Genomic DNA, 6669 nt, shown 5'->3' on the forward strand with positions numbered 1-6669 from the left:
TGATTGTGTTGTGTGAAGAAGTATTTCTCTGTGTGTGTGTTAAACCTGCTGCCTGTTAATGTCATTGCGTGACCCCTGGTTCTTGTGTTCCGTGAAGGGGTGAATAACACTTCCCTAGTCACTTTCTCCAGCTCAGCCATGATTTTATAGACCTGTCATGTCCCCCCCTTTGCCGTCTCTTTTCCAAACTGAGCAGTCCCAGTCTCTCTGTCTTCTCCTCACCAGGAAGCTGTTCCAGCCCCCTAAGCATTTTTGTTGCCCTTCTCTGTACTTTTTGCAATTAGAGCATGATTTTTGGAGAGAAGGCGACCAGACCTGCAGGCCACATTCAAGGTGTGGGTGTTTCCTGGGTTTATAGAGTAGCATTGTGCTCTGGGTTATCAGCCAGCCCTTTTCACAGCATGAGCTTTCCTGCCTACACTGCACACGGAGAGAACTGTCCACCATGACTCCACGGTCTGTTGCTTGAGCGGTAACAGCTAACTTAGACTCCATTGGTTTGGAGGTATAGCTGGGATTGTGTTTTCCAAGGGCCATCACTTTGCATTTGTCGAGGTTGAATTTCCTCTGCTGTTTGGTCGCCCCTCGGCCAGTTCTGGGAGCTCTTCCCAGCCAGCTTTGGGTGAAACTAGCTCGAGTCATTTAGTATCGTCTGCAAACATTGCCACCTCCGTTTATCCCTTTTTCCAGATCACTTGGAACAGGGCTGGTCCCAGTACAGAGCTGTGGGGGCCCTGCTGTTTCTCTCTCCAGGAGCACGGGACAGATCCTGGGCCTGATCCAGCTGGGTGCTGCAGTCCCTTGCCCCCCACCCTGGGCCACCTCACGAGGTTCTGCCCATCATCATCTGCATTTCTACAGCAGCTGCTTCACCCGTTTCCCTGGCCCTGGAACCCTGAGTGATCCCTGCCCCGGCCTGGCTGCCTCAGCCCCACTGCTGGGCTAGGCAGCAGGAGGCTCCTGGTCCCTGCCCCCCCTCCACATACACAGGTGGGCAGAGGTTCCTTGGCCCAGGCAATCCTGGCACTGGCTGCTCCTGGTCACTGGACATTTTCTTGCCATTCATTTCAGCCTGTTGCTACCCCCCCTCTCCTGCCTCTGCTCCCTGCAAACCCTTTTGGCTCATAGCCTGACCCTGCTTGGGCCTTGCTGTGCAAAGCTCTCTGCTGGGGAGGCCCCAAGGAAGGGAGGTCTGGGCTCCCCTCTGGATCTACAGAACTGGTGTTATGGCCCCAGCTTTGGACCAGTGTCAAGGAGCCTCCCTTCATCGAGCCAGCCCCAGCCCCCTGGCATCCCCTTCTTCCTTCCACGCCCCACCCTGCAGTTGCTGTCACACTCCAGCCTAGAAGCTGCAGAACAACCCCGGGGGCTGGTGAGGCTGGTTGCCGGGGGACAGAGGGGGAATTTTCTGTAAATATTTTATATGAAGACTGTGTGTGCCTCAGTTTCCCCCACATCCTGCATTGTCAACTAGCGGGGGCGGGAAAGGCGATGCACGTGGGGCTGGTGAGGGTTGTCCGGGGCCTGGACCGCCTGTCACTGGAGAGGCCACGAAGCCAATCACTGGGACGTTGAGTCATGGTGATCTCCTCCCTCTGCTGCCCCCACCACCGGCCGGCTGCCCTGGGGGCGGCCAGGCCTGGGCCCGGGAGGGGGCTGCGGGACCCAGGCGTTCCGGCGGGGGCTCCGCCCCGCTGCAGCCCGCGTCCCGCCGGCGGCGCAGGGGTCGGCTGCGCGCCCTGGGCGAGGGCGGGGTCCGGCGGCATGGCGGGAGCCGGGTAGGGGGCCGGGGGACGAGCGCAGGTAGAGGGGCTTGGACGCGAAGCCCTGGGCCCTGCCCCTGCCCTGCGCCCTCCCCCTCAGGGACCCCCGGACCCCCCGCGGGATCCGGCCCCGAGCCTTGCGGCCCGCTCCCCGGGTGCAGGTGGGCCCGAGCGCCGTCTGCGGGGGGGCGTCGGGCGGGCAGGCATGGGTCGGTTGTGGGGGCAGGCAGGCCGGGGGGGGCCAGGTGGGGGGGTTGGGGCAGGCTGGGTGCGGGAGGGCGCGCAGCCGGGGGGCGTGGGTTAGAGGCAGCGCTGGCGCGGTGCGGAGGGCGCAGGCAGGCCGGGGGGGGCCAGCGTGGGGGGAGTTGGGCGCAGGCTGGGATTGCGGGAGGGCAGCAGGCCGGGGGGAGCGCGCAGGCGCAAAGCGCGCGCGGGCGTATGAGGGGCCGCGGTGGGGCCAGGGTGGGTGGCGCGAGTGACTGGGTTGTTCCAGGAACCACTACCTGTGGGTTTCTTTAAAGACCAGCCCCCCCCCGCAACAACCATGATATATGAATTTAATGAGTAATCGGTCTATAGAATCCTCAATTGATGCGACCAGTGCCCGTGATTGCGATTGCCCAAGGGGGACACAAAGTCACTGCCCCCCGCCCCCCACCGGCGGGTGCAGGTTCCAGGCAGGGCTGCAGGTGGGTCCGGGTCCCTGTGATCTGTCCCCCCCGGCCCCGCGGCGGGGGCTGCCCCATTGCTCGGGTGGGAGTTGCCACCCCTGCGGTCGGGGGGGGGGCAGTGCCTGGGGGCTCCGTCTGTGCAGCTGGGGGGGCAGGCGCAGCCAAGCTTCTTGCCTCAAGGGAGAGCTCTGTCCCTGTGGCCGGCTGCGCCCCTGCACAGTGTGTGGGGGCTCCCAGGGACTCCCCCAAACTCAGCGACTGGGCCAGATCCACCCCAGGATAGGGCAGGCCCTGAAAAGGGGCAAGGGGTCTGGCTGGCAGCCTGGGCTGGCCCCACCATGCTGGTGCCAGGGCCTGGTCCCTGCAGCCCTTCCCCTGGGTGGGTGGCCCCCCCCGCACAGGCGGGCTCTGAAGGGCTGCGGTGGGGCCATGCGGCAGCAGCTGGACCCATCTAAGCAGCCCCAGTGCGGTGCCGTTAGATGGACACACGCCTGGACCCCAGCCCTTCTCTACTGGCGTGGGCCTGGTTCCGCTGACCCAGCCCTGCCGCGGGTGGCCCCCAGGAGGGCAGCACAGAAACGGGCCCTGAGCTGCCCGGGCTGCCTTTGGGGGGCCGCCCCGCCCCACCCCTCGCTCTTGGCTTCCTCATTCTGAGTTCTGCTTTGGCTGAGCAGCTGCGCTCCTGCCCTGGTCGCGATTGCGGCCAAGAATGGAAAGTCCCACTCTCCCTGCGTGGCCTGCAGGGAGGCTGGCCGCCCCTGCCACTGCCCCTGCCCGCGGCCCCTGCCCGCAGCGGACGGGGTCCGGCAGGTCCCTCCGGAGCAGCAAGGAGGTGGTGGTGTAACGCGCCGCCAGAGCAAAGGTGTCTGTGCATCTGCAGAGCAGGTACAGCCCGGCTGGGGGGGCAGCTCCTTGCTGGCCCTGAAGGGCCTCCTGCTTCGGGGAGAAGGGGGTGTGCTGTCCCTGCACCAGGGCTAGTTAGCAATGGCTGCGGTGTCCTGGCTCTTGCCCCCTTGCTCTGCCTGGTAGACACCACTCCCCTCCCAGGGCCGGGATAGAACCCAGGAGTCCTGGCTCCCAGCCCCCCTTGCTCTGACTCTACATCCACTCTTCTCTCAGAGCAAGGAGCCAAACCCAAGAGACAGTGGGGCAAAGGCACCTGCTGTCTGTGGCCCCTGGGCTCACCTAGCTGTGGGGCAGGGTGTCCCCAAAGCAGCAGGTGCCAGGCAGGCTGGGCAGTCGCGCGCTAAGGGCCGGGGAGCTGAGCACTCTGCATTATTTAGGCTGTGCTAGCAGCGGATCAGAGGTAACTACATCTGTGCAGCTCCCAGCACTGTGGGAGGCCTTCGCTTTGGCTTACCTGGCTCCGGGCTGTCCCCACGCCGCCCTCAGCCTATCTGGTGCCTCTGCCCCGGGGCTGGGAGCGCTGGGTACAGGCAGCGTGGGTTAGCCGGCACCTCTCATGCCCTGGGCAGGCCTGGCCTTTGCTGTCCCCTGGGGTGGGTGCAGGGTCCTGCTAGGGAGGCCTGGGGGCCGAGCGAGGCAGGTCAGCAGGGCCCCTTCTGTGGAGCTCGGTGCTTGGACCAGCACACCCCAAAGTGTAGCGCATGGGGGGGCTCCCCACTGAGCCCCCGAGAGGGGGTCGAGATGACCTGCCAGGCTAGCTGGGGGTGGGATGGAGGTTGAGCCACAAGCTGTGGGGGTAGATTGGGGGGGCAGTAGGGGCAATTTCTCCCCAGCCCGCGTTAGGTTACAGGAAGCTAAATTAAGAGCCTCCTGTGTCTCTTCCTGCCACAGCATGAGGGATCATATGGACCAGGGCTAAATATAGCGCGGGTGGTACCTTGGCAGTGCCTGTCACTGGGGGGCCAGGGCAGGCTGGTCCGTGTCATGCAGCTCTAGGGGCATGGGGGTTTCCGGGGGGACAGTGTAACACCCTCCTGCCCAGCTGCATGGGAGAGCTGGCAATACGCTCTTCTCAGGGGGCAGCTGTGTCTCACTCCTTTGCCATGTGCCCTAAACCCAGGACGGGCTGGGGGAGCTGCCCAGGGCGGAGGGGCGGGATCTAGACTAGCAGCAGGGCAACCCTGGCATGGGCTGGGGGCAGCTGTGTCCCAGAGAGGGAGATGGGGGGCAGGGGCCCCTGGGGAAGTTGGAACAGGTGATGTGCTCCCCATGTTAGAGCAGTGTCTCTTCCCTTAGGCAGGGCCAGGCCCGAGGGGCACATTCGTGGCCCTTTGCTGGTGAGCCCCAACATGCCCCCGACTCCTCTCCGGGTCACCCCTGGGGTGGGGGGGTCCCTGTTGGGCCCCATGCCTCCCTCGCCATGGTAACCATGCTGCAGGAGCTGGGTTGGGTTAGCTTTTTGGCTGTGTCGTGTCAGGGGGCTGCCCAGTCTGCCAGCCCCCCGACGGGAGGTGATGGCCACAGTGCCAGGGAGAGAATGAAGTATTGTGCGCAGGGAGCTGGCTCCACTGGCCTGGCATGACCCTGCCGGGGGCATGTGGAGCAGCTGGGAGACCCGGCTGGTTGGGGGCTGTGCCAGGGGTCGGCTTGATTTGCCCAAAGGACCCTGTGGCCAGGATCCCAGGGATTGCCAGAGCAAATCAGGCCAAGGGCCCAGCCAGCCAGGTTTTCTCCCCTCCGCATCCCCCCTCCCCCGGGGATAGTACCAGCTGCCACATAGATGGGACCAGGAGTCCCTGGTTTGGGGTACCCTGTCCAGGAAGGGTGTTTTCCCCTGAGCAGGTCTCAAGCCCTCAAAAACTGCTCTCCATTGAGTGCCCTCCCCCTCCCCCTCCCCCTAGGAGCCATTCCTGGACCCTGCCCAGCTCTGGGCCTCGCTGGGACCTTGTGGTGGAGAGTTCCGCTGGCTGGTGGTGTGTGGTGTGAAATTGGGCTCCCCTCTCTGGGTTGTAAGCGTGTGTGTTCCGGTGCTGGTCGGTGAGCAGGGGGCAATGGGAGCATCTCCTCGGCAGAGGCTCCCCTCTCCGGACAGTCCTGCCTATTCCCAAAGGGGACCAGTGTCCAGGGGTGGGTGCCCCATCAATTTGCAACATGACCCAGGCTTCTCGGTTCTCCTCCATCTCCGTCCGTAACCCCCCATCCCGCCCCCTGCCTGGTCCTGCACCTGCATCCGCCGTGACTAACCCTGTTCACCCTGTGCTGTCAGCAGAAACGTGCCCTGGCGCCTTCAGCCTCTTCCTTCCCCTTTTGGGTCCTTCCCTGGGAACATCCTGCCTGCCTCAGAGGGTCTGTGACTTTCCCCCTGCCGGGGGTGCTGCCTTGTTGGGGGCTGAGCAGCTGGCCGGGGCGGGGCTCCTGAGTGGGAAGCATGTGTGAGGAGAGGGGAGAAGGGAGGCTGGGGCTGCCCCAGGTCCTAGGCAGAGCCTGTCTGAAGTCCTGGAAGTGTCTGAGAAACCAGGAGTGCTGTGGGGATCCCGGGGTGGGGGGATCCCCCTGATTTTCCAGCAACTGACTTGATGTCAGGGCCCGCCCGGGCCCAAGCAGGAAACAGGAAGCTGCCTCCCTCCCTTCCGGCACTTTCGCTCTGTCAGCTTAGCCCAGTGGGTCGTGACCCCCAGGTACCCTGGGTTCTCACTGACTGCGCTGAAATCAATCCAGCTTGGCCCCGGGGGCAGCTCCTACCCTGCCCCATATTCCCCCCAAACAGCCCCGTCTCCTTCCTTCCCTGCCCCAGACAGCCCACCCACCCCCTCCTTGCCCCATATTCTCCCAAACAGCCCCGTCTCCTTCCTTCCCTACAGCCCCCACAAACAGCCCACCCACCCCCACCCTGCCCCATATTCCCCCAAACAGCCCCGTCTCCTTCCTTCCCTACAGCCCCCACAAACAGCCCCCCCACCCCCACCCTGCCCCATATTCCCCCCCAGTGCTCCCACTCCTTCCCCCGGGGAGGGGAGCAGGAACAGCAGCTCCCATTGGTTGCTGGCAGCCTGGTTTCCATGATGTCACCATACAGAGAGTTCTGTCATGGAAACTGCAGCTCCCATTGGCCACGCTGGGCCCAGTCTCTGTGACATCACCTTGTGGGTCTGTTGTGTGGGCTGGTCCCTGGGATCCAGGTGGCATCCCCCCCAACCTCTTCCCACCCCTGGCACTGTGCCCCCCCCATGGTGCCATCCCACCTGACCTCTTCTGCCCCAGCGCCTTCACCCCCACCCTCCCCCCCCGTGGTGGCCCCCCAACCTCTTCCCCCCCCGTGGTGCCGTTCC

The 6669-nt window shown here is 64.5% G+C and overlaps 1 protein-coding gene across 3 annotated transcripts in view; it reads left to right on the plus strand.

The window, feature by feature from the left end:
• Positions 1 to 1757: 1757 nt before the first annotated feature.
• Positions 1758 to 6669, plus strand: part of DENND4B (DENN domain containing 4B) — a 15725-nt gene continuing 10813 nt past the window's right edge. Inside the window, exon 1 of one of the 3 annotated variants that reach the window (XM_032793645.2) lies at positions 1758 to 1803. The gene's annotated coding sequence lies outside the window, so the exon portion shown is untranslated. Of the gene's footprint in view, positions 1804 to 1911; positions 1925 to 3233; positions 3320 to 6669 lie in introns of those variants that run through there. The other 2 variants (XM_075071028.1, XM_032793646.2) reach the window with 2 other exon arrangements.

Source organism: Chelonoidis abingdonii, chromosome 11 (genome assembly GCF_003597395.2).
Source record: "Chelonoidis abingdonii isolate Lonesome George chromosome 11, CheloAbing_2.0, whole genome shotgun sequence".
Lineage (NCBI taxonomy): Eukaryota > Metazoa > Chordata > Testudines > Testudinidae > Chelonoidis > Chelonoidis abingdonii.